At 41.4% G+C, this 18,308-nt stretch overlaps 1 long non-coding RNA gene across 1 annotated transcript in view; it reads right to left on the reverse strand.

Annotated features, from left to right (window-relative positions):
- Window positions 1–18,308, reverse strand: part of LOC129043050 (uncharacterized) — a 142,785-nt gene that overhangs the window by 37,889 nt on the left and 86,588 nt on the right. Inside the window, exon 2 of the long non-coding RNA XR_008504277.1 lies at window positions 6,791–6,958. This is a non-coding gene — a long non-coding RNA (uncharacterized LOC129043050). The remainder of the gene's footprint in view (window positions 1–6,790; window positions 6,959–18,308) is intronic.

Genomic DNA, 18,308 nt, shown 5'->3' on the forward strand with positions numbered 1-18,308 from the left:
TCCAAGCCTCACAGGACAAGAGCCACATGTGTCTCACATCCACCACTATATACCCAGCCAAGCACAATACCTGCCACAAGGCAGTGGTCTTACTTCCTTTGGACTGCTAGACTGGCTAATGTGTAAATAATGGAAATTTATTGCTTACAGTTCTAGAGGCTGGGAAGCCCCAGATCAAGGTGCCGGCAGATTTGGTGTCTTCAGAAGGCTTGCTCTCTGCTTCAAAGATGGCGCCTTCTTGCTGTGTCCTCATATGGTGAGAGATGCAAACAGCTACCTCACACCTCTTCTATAAGGGCACTAATCCCATTCTTGAGGGTTCCATCCTCATGACCTAATCACTTCATAAAGGCCCTGCCTCTTAATACTATCACATTGACAACTATGTTTCTATATATGAATTTTAGAGGGACAGATTTAGACTATAGCAGAGGTACTTTAAGGTGCCTTAAGAATAATAGGCCAGGCATGGTGGCTCACACATCCCAGCAATTTAGAAGGCTGAGGCAGGAGGATCACTTGCATCCAGGAGTTCAAGTCTAGCCTGGGCAACATAGTGAGGCCCCGTCTCTACAAAAAAAATTAAAAATTATCTGGGTATGGTGGAGTGTGCCTGTAGTCCCTGCTACATGGGACACTGAGGCAGGAGGATTGCCTAAGCCCAGGAGGTGGAGGCTGCAGTGAGCCATGATCATGCTACCACACTCAGCCTTGGCAACAGAATGAGACCCTGTCTCAAAAAATTAATAATAATAAGTAATAGTTAAACAAATAAATGAAAAATTTGACTCTTTGGAAAGAGTAGGAGTGCTGTTTCTCAAGCTTGCTTTAACATCTCAGAGCCTCCCTAAAATCACTGATTCATCAGAGAAGCCCCTCTTCTGCTAAACCCAGGTGGACCCTTCCAGAGTCATAATCTCTAAGCCACCCCACATCAGGTAGCATAATTAATTGGGGCTTTGCAGCCAGCTTGTCATGTTGGTGCTCATTACACAATGAGTGCTGGCTAAATACACAGGCTGAGAATTCTCAGCGGTCTAATTTTTTTTTATTCAGAAATGTTCCATGTCATCCCATGCCACTTCCTTGTGTACAAGTCATTTAGCTCTAATTCATGTAGCACACAGTCTGTTGTGTGAAAGCAAGAAGAAGCAGAATACATCGAGCTCCTTTTCTGTGGAAGGCATCAGGGTGGGGGACTTGTCAATGTTGTCTCATTTAATTCTCAATTATGAGATGGGTAATATCCAATTTAAGGATGGGAAACAGAGGCTCAGCCAGAGAAAAGTAACTTGCCCATGTGTCCACCAACAGGAGGCACTTGTGTTTTTTCTGCTACTCCATAGTGTGTGAAACAGAATGGACAAGGGCCCGTCAATGACTTCGTGAGAGAAATAACAAAGTCATCAGTTAGGCTCAATTTGGGGGAACGATATCTGGAAGGTTAATAAAGCAAAGTCTTTTTGACCAGATACAGCTCAGGCTTGATAAATCGCATTTCCATGATTTTGAGATATACATTTTTTTTAGTTTTACAGAGGCAGGTGGATCACCTGAGGTCAAGAATTCAAGACCAGCCTTGACAACACGGTGAAACCCCGTCTCTATTAAAAATACAAAAAAATTAGCTGGGCATGGTGTTGGGTGCCTCTAATCCCAGCTACTCAGGAGGCTGAGGCAGGAGAATCATTTGAACCTGGGAGGCAGAGGTTGTAGTGAGCGGAGATCGCACCACTGTACTCCAGCCTGGGCGACAGAGCAAAACTCAGTCTCAAAAACAAAAAACAAAACAAAACAAAACAAAATGCCTTACAAGTTGGTTCATTGTGCTAGTGTATCTTTTTCTCACTGAAAGTTACTATTTTGACAATGGTACTATTAAGCATGACTTGGAATCAAAGAGGCATGGTTTAGCAGAGCCTGTGATAGTGCTAGTAAAAGAAACCCACGTATTTTTCCATCTGCTCCTAATAATATTTAAAATATGATTTTACCAGTTACTCACATTACTCACATTAGTCCTTATTTTATAAATTGTGAGACTGACACTCAAACAGGTTAATTAACAAGCCCAAAGTCACACAGCTATTAACAGTCAAAGCTAGAATTCAAACCCAGGTCCACTGGGCCCCTAGGATCACATTCTTAGTCACAACGATTTCTTGGTTCCCATTCTAGCAATGTAGTGTATGAGGCTTTCCACATTTACAGCAGTACACAGGACGATGGTGGTTAAGTTTTCCTCTAACAAGCTATCCATAGCTTGATCAGCACTGTGACACAAAGAAAATAAAACACATAGAGATCGCATGCCTTCCACCACAGTGCAGCTGCTCTCTAGCCAGCAATGCCAGGGTTGCTGGCAGCACCAGCATTACCAGTTCACAAAACACCAGCAAACCCAAATAATGTGAGTCCCAAATAATTAGAGTCCCACAAGGACACAAGACCAACTACTGCTTTGGTATTCTCTCGTGTCTAGCCTACCATGACTGCTAATGGCAATACAGGAAGCAGCTAGAAACTCTGCCAATTTCTCTACTTATTAGTGCCAGAATCAGCAGGGCAACAAGCTCCGTCATTGCTTATGCACAAATTTACCAGGGGAGGCACATGCACTGCTATTTTTCACCTTTCACATACGAGTCCCTATAGACATACTTGATACTCATTTCACTGTTCACAAATCTTCCACCTGAGATTGCCTGAAGTGCCATGGAGCTACTACTGGTCCCTCTTCTCTACAGATAGGAGGCAAGAAAGGTGGTGATTAAGAATGTGGGCATTTGAGTTGGACTGCTGGCTTGGAACCCTGGTTTTGCCACGTGCCAGCTGGGCAATGTGAGCATCACTAATGCTGTTAGTTCCTCAGTTTCCTCATCTATAAAATGTTGGTTAATATTGGGTCTGACCCAATATTAACATTATTACAGTTATCGTAATATTGTCATGAGGCTATTAGGAGGAACTAATGAAATGTGATGTGCCTATACAATACCAGGCATAAAGCAATGTTAGATATTATAGATAGATAAATATTCAAGTGAACTATCTAGCAAATAACATGTTTAGTATATTCTCCATTAATATGAGTAGCCCTTACAAAATCCTAAATTATAATAACCCTTATAATATATATTTTATATATGTGTATATATATAAAACTCTTATAATAAGTGAATACCAAGATGATTGGCAAAGGCACTCATCCTGAGAGCCAGGAAACAACAGAAATTGTCCTACTCAGGACTGGATCAAACTGGGGAGCCTCTTCTCTGTCTAAGGAGCTAGCTGTTACTCAGCACCATCTGATTATTATTCAGAAAAATACAGGTCTACTGTTGCCAGAATTGTCTATATTTCAAGAAAATCAGAAATATAGATTTTCATATGAAACCTTCCAACCTATGGATATTAGCAGTAAAACTCAAACTATTTTCAAGGCCAAAGACCAAGTAATGTCTGCATGCTTCTGGTTTGCAAGTCCCACACATGACCCAGCAACTTCGGATCTGGCAGTAAGTTTTAATTAACTCTGAATGTTGACCTCTTTATTCAGAAAGACTCTGCTTTTGGTTCTCTTTACTTCTATTATTCCTTAATCCCCTGTTGATTTACACATTTCTTCTGCAGCCCAGAACAATCGAGAAAGATTTTGAATTTGGGAGTTTCTCATTTTTTCCTCTAACAAAACTGAAGTCAAGAGCAGCTTGCCCAAAGGAATTTCAGATGCTTAACTGACTATAGAGCTCATCAGAATATGCTAATGTTATCAAGACGTGATCATACCCCTCATGAAACTACTTCAGATTTAGTCTAAGAAAAAAACACTGAATTTTCTTTCTTTTCTTCAAATCACCAAGAAGGTATGAAACTTACAAGGAGCTTCCCTAAGATGAAAGTGTAGCATCATCTCTGGAATGAAAGTGGAAGAAGAAAATGGAGGGATAGGCATGCAGTTTGAGCTCCTTATAGATGGAGTCTTTACAGGATGCTTTCTCTAAATGGTGGAACTATTAAACATCTTCACAAGAACCAATATGAGTATCAAATAGATTCTAAATCTAAAAGTAAATTATTATTAATCCATGTGTTGAATTAATTATGCTGTTGCTCCTTTTATTAGCAGTGATTTTTGATCTTCCAAGGTATGGCTCGCTTTCAAGTTTACTACCAGCATCCGCTCTATTTAAAAGTCTGTTCTGTTGACATCTGGGAGAGTCGCTATCAACAGCCGATGATCTGCTTAATTACACCTGTGTTGACTTCTCAACTCTCTCTATTTATCCCATTGTATGGGTAAACCGTTTGAAACATAAACACTTCATCAGTTCTTGGCCAGATGAAGAGTAAAAACAGAGAGGGTGAGCAAATCATCCATCATCTTAAGAGAAGCTGGAGTGGGACGCTGAATTCAGACCCAGATTCAAATCTCTCTCTATAGATGTAAAACTTGTGCAAAGGGGATAATAATTATACTTATCTAGTAGGGAGGTTAACAGGATAAAATTATCTAATGTTCAAAAAAACATCAGCAGTATTAGGGTAGTATTAAATCACATATGTACATATCAATTATTGAGGGTTTCCTATGTGGCCAATCAGCATGTGAAAGACTTTACACGTGTAAATCACTTAATCCTCACAACAAATCTGAGTTTAAGGATTACTGATTCCTACTTCAGGAAAAGACAAGACTTGCAGAAGTTTCTATTTTAACCATGGGAAGCCAAGACTCAGCAAATTAAAGTAATTTGCCTGAGATTACACAGCTAATAAGTAGGAAGAGTGGTATTTGAAACCCGGCTAACTGACTCCAGAGCCCACACATCTTTGCACGGCAAGGGCATTCAATGAAGGGCATGACTGATAGACATCATTTTAGCTGGGAGAGGGTACAGAAGAAGCAGTTTTCAATATTGAACCATGCAACAAGATGAAATTGAAAGACTCCGCACCAAGGTGGAAGGCAGGGAGTAAGAAATCAGAGCACAGTGGGCAAATAGATGCACAAGGATGTGGCCTCACAGGGGCGTGGCATCAAGGCAGGGATAAATCCACAGAGCTGGAGTGGGAGGAATTCTGGAGTTGCATTGAAAAGCTGGAGGACAGTTATGTGGTCTGTTCTCCAACATAATATAGGTCTGGAGTCTGGGTGTCCCTGGGAATAATTTGGACGGTGTCCCAGTGTCTTTTTTTTTTTTTTTTTTTTTGCCTCCTTGCAGATTAATTTCTTCAGTCAGGGTATGGGCCCTGCACTGTTTCTGCCACATCCAAACTGAAAACCAATCTCTGACACGGGGAATATCTTAAGTCTCTCAAATACTTGCAAATACTTTAAACATGGCATGCTTCTTGCATGTGGGAAAATTCCCTAGTTGAAGGGTAAAGAATAATTGTTAACAATTATTTTTTAAATTCTCCCCTTTTACAGAAAGGAAAACTGTGCCAGATCCTGCTAACATAAGAAATGGTCCCAGATCCTGTTCTTTAAAAAAAAAGAAAGAAAGAAAGAAAGAAAAAGAAAACTACGTATAAAATTGTGTTTCAAAACCCCTGATTTACCTCTTTTAACTTAACACTTGAGTTAAGCAGGAGGCTGCAGGAGACCATGTTATTACTAAATTATGCTTTTATTTTCCTTTGATGTGCCTGATGCGGCTTGCTTGCACATATTGGGGTATTTAGTAAATGAACCCTGGGCCCTAGTTATTTATTTATTTACCAATTTCCCTGGCATTATCAAAAGCAAGGAGCAGCTGTGATTTCCCCAGTTCAAGCATGCAGCTGAATGTTTAAAAGACCTGCCTTTGCCCAGGCTCCTGCATACTGAATAATAACATCCACTAATGCATGAAAACCGGAGAAAGGATATCAGAGCAAAACCTGGGCTTCCAGCTGTGGGAGGGTATGTTCTCCAAAACCTTTGAGCTTTTAATAGACTACTTACTGATAAGCACACAGAAAGGCAGCTGGTTGTGGTCTTTGGAGGCTTGGAGCCCCAAGACTGTCTCTTCAGTAAGTCAGAAGGAAGAACAAAAATGGATCCCCACCTCCCCACCATCTCACTGACCTCTTAGGTCTGTGCCTTCTGATTCAGATGATGCTACCCAAAATGGGCTTCCACGAATTGGCCCGAGTCTGATAGCCAGTAGGGAGGCCCTATGGGCAGGCAGACTGTTAAAATATAAACATATTCATCCCACGACTCATCCCAGGGGAGTTAACCTCTTCCCTGAGCCTCACAAGTACCTGCATGTTGCTCCACTCCTTTTCCCAGACCACCTGGAGTCCTCCACAATCCAGCAATGAACGGGCTGGAACCCAGCCCTCTGGCACCCTGCATAGGGAGATGGCTGATACTTTTGGATTGGTTGGTGTCTGTGCCATTAAGATTTTAAAATATTTTTATTATTACCTTTTCATTGATCTCATTTAGTACTCCTTGCAGGATTCCAAGACAAATGGGTCTTTTCTCAGATCCTTCTCTATAGCAAACAATTAGAGAAAGATTCCTGTGTGTTTAAGGTTTCCTCGTTTTATTAGTTATCTAATAAATTATTCATATGTATAACATACATACAAACTGTAGCTGTATAACAAAATGCCCCAAAATATAATGGCCTATAGCAACATATACCATCTCACAGTTTTTGCAGGCCAGAAATCTGAGCATGGCTGAGTTAGACGCTCTCATTCAAGGTCTCTTACAACACAGTTGAGATGTCAGGTGGGTCTCTACTCATTGCAAGGCTCAAGTGGAAAAGGGTCTGTCTGTTTCTAAGCTCACCTTGCTGGCAGGATTCAGTTTCTCATAAGCCTCTAGTCAGAGGTGCTCGGCCCTTCCCTGGCTGTGGACCAGAGACCACCCAGATCATCTGTTGGCCAGAGTTCCTTGCCCACATGGGTCTCTCCACAAGGCAGCTGACAACATGGCATCCAGCTTCATCAGAACAGGCTGTGGAGGGAACAGAGGTCACAGTCTTTTATAATTTGATCTTAGAATGGATATGCTATCACTTGCACCATATTCTATTCATTAGTAGCTAGTCTCCAGTTTCAACCCACACACAAGGAGATTGCATAAGGGAATAAATACCAGGAGGCAGTGATCGCTGGGAGCCATTTTAGAAGCAACCTAACCCATCTGTCGATGTAAAAACCTGTCAATTGTTGAAGGTCAAGTGCCGACCTTCCTACTTACTAGCTGTGCAATCTTAGGCAAATTACTTAACTTTGCTAAGCCTCCACTCCCCATGGTTAACATGGAAAGTTCTCCATGCATCAGTCTTCTTTGCCTTAATCCCTAATTAGTAATCCCTAACTATGGAAACTTGTTCTCCCCTACTACCATGTCCCAAGAACATGTGAAAGAAAAGTCCTTGCATCAGACTTTCAGTTTGGTGATACAAGTTTGCCACGCAGTCATTCCTGGCAACACATATTTTCAAAAAGGCCCTCCTTTCTGTCTCAAATATATGCTGAAGGATAATATCTCTGCACTGGGATGCAGAACCAGTGAAAACCCAGCAGAATGGATATCCGCTAAATCTGGGTCTTGCTGGCAAACTGGTGGCTCCTTGCAGCCTCATCAACTGTTCTGTGAAATCCCAGGCAGCCCATATTGGTAGCAGAATGCAAGGGAAATGGATGTTCATCAACGCTGAGAGGAAGGTGCACTGGGGCAGGGACTACATAAAATTCCAGCGCCCCCATTCCCAGCAGCCCATGCAGAGAATTACGGCCAAGTTGAGGGGGAACAAAACGAAGTGGGAAAATGCAGGTATAGATGCTAATGCTCTATCTGTCTGAGCTGGGAATTGTGGAGCAGCCATTCTCTCCTTAACTCTACTGTCCTCTTAGGAGGTCACAAACCCAGAAAGAATCCTGTAAGGCTCATTTAGTCCAGTCCCCCTCTACCTGACCATCCAGTAGGAAATAAATAATATTTGTCCATAATAAGGGCACCAAATAGTATCTTCTACAGATTACATAAAGCCTGAGAATGAAGCAGATCCTGGGTACAATAGCAAAAAACTTTTTAATTTCATTCATCTGTCCTGACAATTGCCACTTTTCACCAGGCCAGGGACATGAGAGCATTGAGGCTCTTTGACTCAGAGCATTCAAGAAGCTGTCATCAGAGCTGGTAATGGGAAAACAATGGGCCACTTTTAAGAACATATTTATTTCTGCTGCAAAGAACTTCTCCCCTTTTATTTTCCATCACCATCACCCCTGTTTTCTCCCTCACTAGCAGAACCCAAGCACACATTATTCCCCACTTCGTGCACTGCCCCCTGCCATCCCAGGGAGAGAGAAATTGGAAATGAAACACAACACTATATGCAGATTGGTTTTAATCACCTGGAACAGATGGTGCAGAAAGTGTCAGGTAAGTGCAATTTCGAATTTCCTTTGGATGTTTCTTAAAATGCAGAAACAACAAAGAAATTAAATGGACTGTCAAATGTCAGTGTCAGTTCTGGATTTGAACAGCCAGCCTTCACCATGTCTATACATAACCCTAATACTACCTAAATCTATTTCTCCACTTCCCTGTTAATTAACTAACATTTGATGGGCTAAATGAAAGTAAATATACCTAGAAACAAGGCAGACATGCCTTCCTCTTTGGCTGTGGGAGAATATAAGGGAGCCCAGTAAATGCATCTGAGCCTAGCTCGCCTGAGCTCTGCACTATAACAGGTAATTGCAATAAATCATCCTTTGCCCCATGATCCCAGCCTAGTGAAGATTAATGGCAGTAGACACTAAAGCTGCCAACTTGGAAGATTTCCGTAGTGGTAGAGAGGAGGCTATGCGTAAGGAATGTGTGATAAAATGCTATGCTGGGACCATAATAAACGGGCTGGAAGGGAGCCGAGGTCCTCCTCTGTAACGCAGAGACATTAAGACCTGTCTGATTGTGATGACAGACAGGTATTTGACCGAGCACACTGGCAGCTATAAAAAAAAATAGCTAAAAGCTAATGTCAAGATGTGATGTAGACCTGCCACCTGCCATCAGGAGTAATTATGGTCTGACCACTTGCTTGTAAGGAGGGCAGAGGAAACAATATTGTATCTGACTGCAAGGGATTGGCTACATTTTATTTGTGCCCCTGATGGCATGACTGGCCCACTGTCACCCTGCATGATGAAGCAGCAGAGCCAGACATTGGCAACTGTCCTCACTGGAGGGGATTTGAGGGCTGGCTGACTTTCACATGCCCCACTTAGGAGGAAGCCAGTGAAAGGAGAAAAAGATGGTCTGAAGAGATAACTGAATACTTCGTACTCAAAGAATAAAACAGGTTCAACACATAACTAGACATGTGGACATGATCACTCCAGGAGCCCCTTCAGAAATGTGGGTCCCAGGAAAGCAGAGAGACCTGCACTGCACAGACCAAATACATTTCAGAAAGTGGTGAGCTTGTGGACATGGAAGTGAACCTTCCCACCTTCTTGGCAACATGCTCTTGGGCATAGAAAGAGTGGTTGTCACCTCATGGGCTTTGAACCTTTGAATGCTCTAGGAGAACCAAGAAAAGGAGTTGAGAGCTCTGTTGGAAGAGACCCTGTATTTAATTACTAAGGAAGTTGCCACAAAGTGCCACAAACTGAGTGGTTTAAGCAACAGAAATTTATAATCTCTCAGTTTTGGAGGCTAGAAGTCTAAAATTAATGTGTTGGCATGGTCTGCTCTTTCTGAGGGCTGTGGGGGAGGATCTGTTTCCAGGCCTCTCTTTTTAGCTTGTAGACAGCCATCTTCAGGTTCACAAGGTCTTCCCCCTGTATGTGAGTCTATCCAAATTTCTCCCCCACCCTTTTTTTTTCTTTTTCTTTTTTTTTTTTTTAGACGGCGTTTCACTCTTGCCCTGGAGTACAATGCCGCAGTCTCAGCTGACTGCAACCTCCACCTCCTGGGTTCAAGCAATTCTCCTGCCTCAGCCTCCCGAGTAGTTGGGATAACAGGCGCGCACCACCATGCCTGGCTAACTTTTGTATTTTTAGTAGAGACAGGGTTTCACCATGTTGGCCAGGCTGATCTTGAACTCCTAACCTCAGGTGATCTGCCCGCCTCGGCCTCCCAAAGTGCTAGGATTACAGGCATGAGCCACCATACCTGGCCTAAATTTCCAATTTTTATAAGGACACCAATCATATTGGACTAGAACCTACTCTTGTGACCTCATGTTAACTTGGTTATCTCTACAAAGACCCTATCTCCAGAAATGCCACATTCAGAGGCCCCAGGGATTAGAACTAGAACACCCAAACTTGGAGGGGAACACAATCCAACGCATAACGGGCCTCTAGAAGACTCCACCATGCCAAGTGTGCATAGAAATAATACATTCTCCAAAGTCAGAAAGGAAATGTCGATACTGCAGCAGTGGAGGAAGGCCAGGTCAGTAGGATGTGGCATGAGGCAGAGATCGCCAGGTATGTGAAGCAAGTGATAATTCCCACAGGTACAATGGTGCAGGTAAGGCCAGGTATGAGAGGGCACAAAACTCTGACGGAGCTCAAGGGAAAGTGGGCAACAGAATGAAGGGACTACCAGCTGGGAAGATTGACTTTGGGGTCCCAGACAGCATCAGTGGACAACCTGGAGCTAGGCTCAGAAATGACACATAAAGACACAGGAAATCTTTCTGATGGAGAGCAGAGCATGTAATGCCCTTTGGTCTGTCCCAGCTCAGCTCTTCTTTAGTTGACCCCTTAAAGCGGCAGTCAGTCCCCAACCCTTTTGGCACCAGGGACCAGTTTTGTGGACGACTAATTTTCCATGGACCGAGTGGTAGGGATGGTTTCAGGGTGAAACTGTTCCACCTCAGATCATCAGGCATTAGATTCTCATGAGGAGCACACAGCATAGATCCCTCACATGCTCAGTTCACAATAGGGTTCCCACTCCTATGAGAATCTAATACCGCCACAGGTCTGACAGGAGGCAGAGCTCAGGTGGCAATGCTCGCTGGCCACTCACCTCCTGCTGTGTGACTTAGTTCCTAACAAGCTATGGACAGGTACCAGTCTACAGCCTGGGGCTGGGGACTTCTGTCTTAAAAGACACAGGATTGGTTCCACAGGCCCTGATCCTGCACAGGGGCAGCAATTCCTCATCCATCCAGAGTGTTCAAGGTCAGCACCTCTGGCATTTTACCAGGAACATCTGATCCCCCATGAACTGGGTAGGAAGTTCCTTCAAAATCTTAGAGGTCACTTCATGGAGTTATATGTCCTCTGGGCCTCCCTGGGCTGAGGACAGAAGACTGATACATGGATTCTTGACCAGATTTTGATAGTAGCATTATTAATTAGAGGTGATAATGCCATAGAAACATTTGCTACTCTTACCCAAGAGATAATCTAGAAACACTAAAGTGCTAGACAGGGAGGGAAGGAATGACTTTGGAATAAAATGAAAGAAAATACTATCACTTCATAGGGTTTATTCCCTTTCCATTTCTATTAACTATTAATAAATTTGAATAAAATATTGGATTTTCAGTTATTTTGTCTGAAATATTGTCCTGATAACTCACTAGGAAAATGAAGGTATAACAGATCTTCACCTTCAAACTCTGTAACTATGACTTCTCAACAACTCTATGGTCCAGGTAAGAAAAATATGTCAAAAAATGTTTTTCAGAAAAATCAATGGTCCTGTTTTTTATTAACTCATAACTTTTTGAAATGTTCTTTATGTGGCTGGGTGTGGTGGCTTATGTCTGTAATCCCAACACTTTGGGAGGCTGAGGTGGGCAGATCACTTGAGGTCAGGAGTTAGAGACCAGCCCTAGCCAACATGGTGAAACCTCATCTCCACTAAAAATACAAAAATTAGCCAGGTGTGGTGGCGGGTGCCTGTAGTCCCAGCTACCCTGGAGGCTGAGGCAGGAGAATTGCTTGAACCTGGGAGGAGGAGGTTGCAGTGAGCCAAAGTCACGCCACTGCACTCCAGCCTGGGTGACAGAGCGAGACTCTATCTCAAAATAAAATAAAATAAAATAAAAATATTCTTTACGGCTTAAAAGTTTTTATTGTTGCTTCTTTTGGGGTCTGAAGATGAGATTTAAGCTTAAATCATTTCAGCTGTTAAATATTCAAGAGCTGCATATATTTTCTCCTTTTGGCTTAAAAAATTATTTTCAATAGCTCAACTAAAGCATTTCTTACAAATATTACAGAACCTGTAACCTTGCTTGTTTATGGTACTCTGTGAAAAAGATATTCTTCTCCAGTTTGAAAGTGTCAGAGGAGATACTTTTATGATTGCAAATATTATAAGGTGAGTAAGCATGTGAGTCAAGCATTTCCCCACATTTTATATATTTTCTACCCAGGGTTTCATTTATGATACACATGTGGCCTGCAACCAAACTCTTATTTCTTTCAACAGGAAATTAATAAATGTCTATTAATTTGAAAAGAAAAATCTAGGGCAAAAGTAAAATTACTTAGCAAGATGATTCCTCCGACCAAAAGCAATAAAAGAAAAAACACTCTGGCGTAGTAAGTCCTCCAAGTAAATTCTAATTTATGCTATTAATTCAACTTACTATCACTACATTCTAACATTATTATTTATTAAACACCTAATATGACCTTAATAAGCTTGATAAACATAATAAACTTAATAAACACTGTCACACAATATGATTTCTAGTTTTCTTTATGATTACCCTACAAGGTTGATAGCATTATACCCAACTGAAAGACATAACTGAGGCTCAGAGGGTCATGTACCATGACCAGGGGTGCTTCATAAATATGTGATCTGTGCAGTCACACAGGCCCCTACACTAGGAAGAACCCTGTGCTTGGTTTAATGCTCTGATGCTGTCACCTTAAAATTCTTACTAAGTTTTGAACAAGAGCACATTTTGCCCCGAGTCCCACAAATCACTTATTAGACATTAATATTATTTTTCCTCCACTTTTTTGGAATTGTCATTTTGCAAACAAGCAGCAAATCTGCAAAAGATATTAAAATAACCAGTTCCCATCTATTCTACTACCTCTACAAATTACCCTTTGCCTCACACACTCATGTACAAATTCATACAAATGAGAGTAGTCTGTGCTTGTTATCTGGATAGAGTAAGGCTCTATGAAACACATGCTGAACAAATAAATGTCATTTATGCTTCAAAAAGGAAAAAAAGTTCTTAAAATAATCTTATCATCTACCAAAAAAGTTTATCTGATGTTCTGCAACACAAAATAAATCAAGCCAATCTGTAAATCCTGGTAAAGTTTATCAACTCTCCCGTGTCTCCAGTCTGCCTACCCACTTTCTCTTATATGCTGGCCTTTTGGTAGAGCATGCTATGTTTTGGAACAATGTCTTATGAGGTTATATTCTATGTTAGGAAAATCATTAGAGATCATCATTCTAGTCTCACTTCTTTCCCAATGTAGCCATCTTTCAAAATATTCCATTTAGAGGGTATCCAGCCTCTACCAATATAAATTATTTTTATTTTGTATCATCTACATAATATTTATTTCTCTTCCTCTCTTTCTCCCCTTCTTTCTCCTTCTCTCTTTCCCTCTCCCTTTCTCTCTCTTTCTCTCTTTCACACACACACACACACACACATTTCACAAATAAGCTTTCAACGCATTTTCTGTAAATTTCTAGCCTCTTATTGTCAATGGGATTTTGTGTCTGGAATTAGGACCATCACCATGAATTCACAAGCAACTAACAAGTTCCCTAAGTCAGCAACTATCAGATCTGTTGCAGAAATCCTACCAGACATGATTTCTGGAGGACAGCCAAGGGGGCTGGGAATCTGTTGTGAGTCAGCCAGACTGTTTTCACTGAGCACATCTGATTCTACAAACACTTAAGATCATCTATCTCCTTCACCCAGAGCTTGCAACTTGCCAGCAGGAATAAATAGGGAGGCACAGGCCCCCAGCCTGAGCCTGAGGGTTATGGTTTCTGGGCAGAATCAAATCATGGGCTTTGACTTTCCTTCCTCCTGAAGGATAAAGATGATTCAGGCTGAAGCAGCTGACAAATATGGAAATCATTAACAGACTAAACTGTACACAACAACCAAAGTATTAAGAAATATCAGTAAACAAAATAACAAGTAATTCTGATCCCTCAAAGTCCCTGAACTGAGAAACAGGGCCAAGACTCTTGGCCATCCCCTGATCCAAGTCTCTCATTCTGCATGTCAAGAGGATACTGCTCAAGATTACACAATTGCTTGCAACCAAGCAAAGACTCTATCTAGATGTCCTTCCTGCTTGCCCAGTCATCTCCCCACCAATAAATGCTGGTTCCCTCTTTCCTGCTGCTTCCCAAGACACCACTTCCTTCCTGGCCTTGTTTTCCATTCTATCTTGGCTTCTACCCACAGCCTAATTCCAGGGGTGAGAAGGACACTGTAATCTGAGCCTTCCATGGGACCCACGTGTCAAATGCGGGGAGAGAAAGACTGTAGTTTTCCTACTGCCACTCTCTTCTTCCCTCACCATTTTGTTTCATGTTGCCATTTTAACACTAGTAGTGCCTGCTATATTCATACTTCCTTCCAGTTAATCTATTAATATGGAAGTGAGGACCCCAGTATCGAAATAAAGACTTAGTCCACCTATCTCAGGGATAATCTATTCTTCTCCACATACCTTAAAGCTTTAGACATGCATGAAGGTACTTCACTGGTTGCCACAGTGAGTGGAAGACACTACCGGCACTTAGTGGATAGGAGCCAGGGATCCCAGGCACCTGCAATGCCCAGAACAGTTCCTTGCAGCAAATCATCCTACTCAAAGTGTCAACAGCATTCCATTGAGAAACACGGCCAGAGCTGGCTACCGAAGACAGAGTCCCCTTTCTTCCTCTCTGCTGCATGCCTCAGTTGGACTGCGGAGGCAAGGTAGAATGGAAAAATCATCAGAGTCCAGGCAGGGAGCTAAGCTTCCCAACACAGTACCTCCAGTGACAACTGGCCTCGGATAAGTCCTAACTGCTCAACACTGTTCTTTTTTTCCTTCTCTCTCTCTCTCTCGTCATAAAATGAGAACACTAACATCTAATTGCAAGCATTACGTGAGACTGTACATAAAATCACAAAGCACCTATTAGTGTAAAAAATGTAGAGAATTTTATTCACCACATTTCCAATGGAAGAAAATTAGAGGAGAATGGATGATGCTTCATGGGGAAGCTGCAAAAAGAGGGTATCCCAGTGGGGGCTGAAGCTTAGACTTTTAGAAGACTCAGAGTGTGTGTGTGGTTTTAGGTGTGTAGGGATAAGGAGCAGTAGAAGGGGAAAGTATCAACAAAATATTGAAAGCCATGCAATGTAATCCCAACATCTTCAAGAAAAGTACTAGAAAAACATCATACTGTGAGGTTAGGTGTCTTGCGGACACTTGCAGAGGGTAAATTTTACATCAAGACAGCTCAGAAACAGAACCTGTGTGGTGGCAAGATAAGAAAACTTGAGGTAGAAAGTGGTATTAACCGGGATGTAAAATCTGCTGACCCCAACCCAGTTCACCTGAATTTCAAAGGTATAAAGAAATGGCAGGTGACAGCCAGGTCAAGTAGGTACTAAAAAATGTTTTTAAAACTAAGGCTAGACTCTCTCATTCCCCTACCCCACTCTGAAACAGATCCTCAAATTTACAATTGGTCAGTATTTATTGAGAGCTCTCTCTATAGGTAAAACACTGCAGGGACTAAAAGAAAGTTGACATCATGTCCTCAGATATGGTGGTTTAAAGAATGGGCTTTGAGGTCAAATACATCTGCATGCAATCCACATCTGCCTTTTCCTAGCAGCTTAATCTCAGGCATTTCAATGTAAGTCTGACTCCCAATACTCTCATCTGTTAAATGGCAACAAAAATAGTACCTATGTCAGAATGTGGTGAGAGGACATCAGATAATCCCTGTAAATGTGTGCTATTATTAATGGTACCTCGTGGGGCATATGACTCCATAAATATCTGCTAAAGTAAAAGGAACTAAAATGAATTTAAATTTCCACATTTTTGTCCCCTTTGAATTATTACAGTCATGTGCCGCAGTCACCTATGATGGCGATAAATCTGAATACAGCATGAGACATGAAAGACTCATTTTGTAAGCCCATTGATTCCTTGATTTTTTTTTTTTTGCTGCAATCCCAACACAATATTTTTTTAGAAATGAGAAGCAGGATTCCATTAAAAGAATGTTTTGCAATCATGTAAATGCACAGAACTCTACTACTCTTAAGCTACTGAAAACAGCCTCTTCCCTGAGAATTGAGAAGACTTGGTGCTTCCAAATTCCAGTCAGTGTCTGGCATAACATGGGTACTATATTAATGTTTGCAGAATGAATACTTTGAACAGCTACTCTAGCTAGTGAGATATTTCATGATGATGAGCCTGCTTCCTAATGTTTAGATGCTAAATGCTTTCATTCTATTTTGTAGTAAGTATTATAGATAAGTCTAGATAAAATGAGCTGATAATGTGTGGAACCCAAATATGTTATAATATTTCCTCTTTCCTCTAATGGATAGAATTATGCCATTATACCTGAATCCAGCCATTAAATTATCTTACTTGAACATAGAAATTTTCCCTTTGCATGAAGACCATAAAAAGCTAAAAGAGGAGTTGCAGCATCTCATCAAATAATGTTCTCTCAAACTCTGTGTACATACCCATAGGCTTCACCAATAGTGCTGTCCTAATGAGAAGGTGATGGTTTAAAGACGACCAGTTTTCTGCAAACAAGGCACCAAAATGTCCCTCAGGCTTAATCAGTCTTTAGACTATAAGCTCAATGACAGTAGCTGTAGATTGTGTCTATTTTGTTAATTACTGTAACCTCAGTGGCCAGCATGATGTCTGGAAAGTAGGAGGAGCTCAATCAATATTTTTAGAGTAAATGATTCCTGAACTCCAATCTAATTATTTTGGACAGCACCTAGGCAGTTACTCTGGGTGGGGACATGGGCCTCCTCACCAGCGTTTTAGGGGAGCTGCTGCCTAATGTCATTGTTAAGGTATTGAGCACTTCAGCCTTGGGAAAGGAACAGCAAGAACCATTTTCTAATCCCACTGCCAAGAAGCCTTGACATCTTTGAAACATGAAAAGACAGTTGCCAAACAGCGAAAAGCAGCGTGAGCACCAGGTAGAAGCTCATCTTTCTGACCAGGGATCTTAATTTACCTCAGTTGAGACTAATTTGTGGAGAGGAAGTTCATTCTAACTTTCAGCCAAATTTCATACTGAAAGGATGCTGCAGGCTAGTGAGGATCCACAATGCAGAAAGCTGTTAGAGAATCATCAACATGGCTGTGCACTTTGTTGCTTATATCACCCATGGATATCAATAATCATATGAAACAATGATGACAGTGGATATTTACAGAGCACTTACCACATGCTGGGAACTCTAAGTCCTGAATATGTATTGTTTCATGAAATACACACTAAAACACCATGACGTAGATACTAGTATTCCCATTTTTCAGTTGCAATAACTCACCATTTAAAGAGCATAAGTGGTTCAACTGGGGTCTTACAAATGTGCTAAGAGAAGAAATCAGGATTTAGATCCCAGCCTGCCTGTTTCCAAAGGCTCTTGATGACTAGGTGAATTTCTTGTTAAATTAATACCTCATGACTTGTCTCCACCTTCTCTCTGCAAACTTAGATGAAAACCTTCAAGACAAATAAGAGTACATCTGGACATTGCTGTGTGTCTCTTTTTTTTTTTTTTTAATCAATTTCTACAAGTGTTCGCATGACCTAGACTGTGAAAAGTTTCAACTATAATGAGTGCCCAGGGCCAGTCACACAAGAATTCTCACATAGGATAGATAGACCAAGATGGTATAACCATGTTTATAAAGTAAGAGAGTTTCCTTCATCAGCCATTGCTCTAATAGAGCCAATAAAGCATTTTCCATTAAAAGATCTGGCAAGTTATTATTCACCTCTCTAAGTCCCATAGGTGGAAGGAGTGTGGGCTTTGGACTCACAGACGTATCAGAAGGACTCCTGGGGACCCACCAGTAACAAAGAGTGAGTGAGCTATAATTCATTCCACCCACTGCAATGGAGTCATCAGGCATTTCTGTATTCATTCATGAAGTACAGAGATGATCTACATCTGTGCTGCCCAAAACAATAGCCACTAGAGATATTTGGCTATTAAATTAATTAAATGTAAATCAAATTAAAAATTCAGTTCTTCAGTTATACTAATCACATTTCAAGCACTTGTGCATGTGGCTAATGGGTACTATATTGGACAGTACAGATC

The sequence above is a fragment of the Pongo pygmaeus genome, chromosome 7, assembly GCF_028885625.2.
Source record: "Pongo pygmaeus isolate AG05252 chromosome 7, NHGRI_mPonPyg2-v2.0_pri, whole genome shotgun sequence".
Lineage (NCBI taxonomy): Eukaryota > Metazoa > Chordata > Mammalia > Primates > Hominidae > Pongo > Pongo pygmaeus.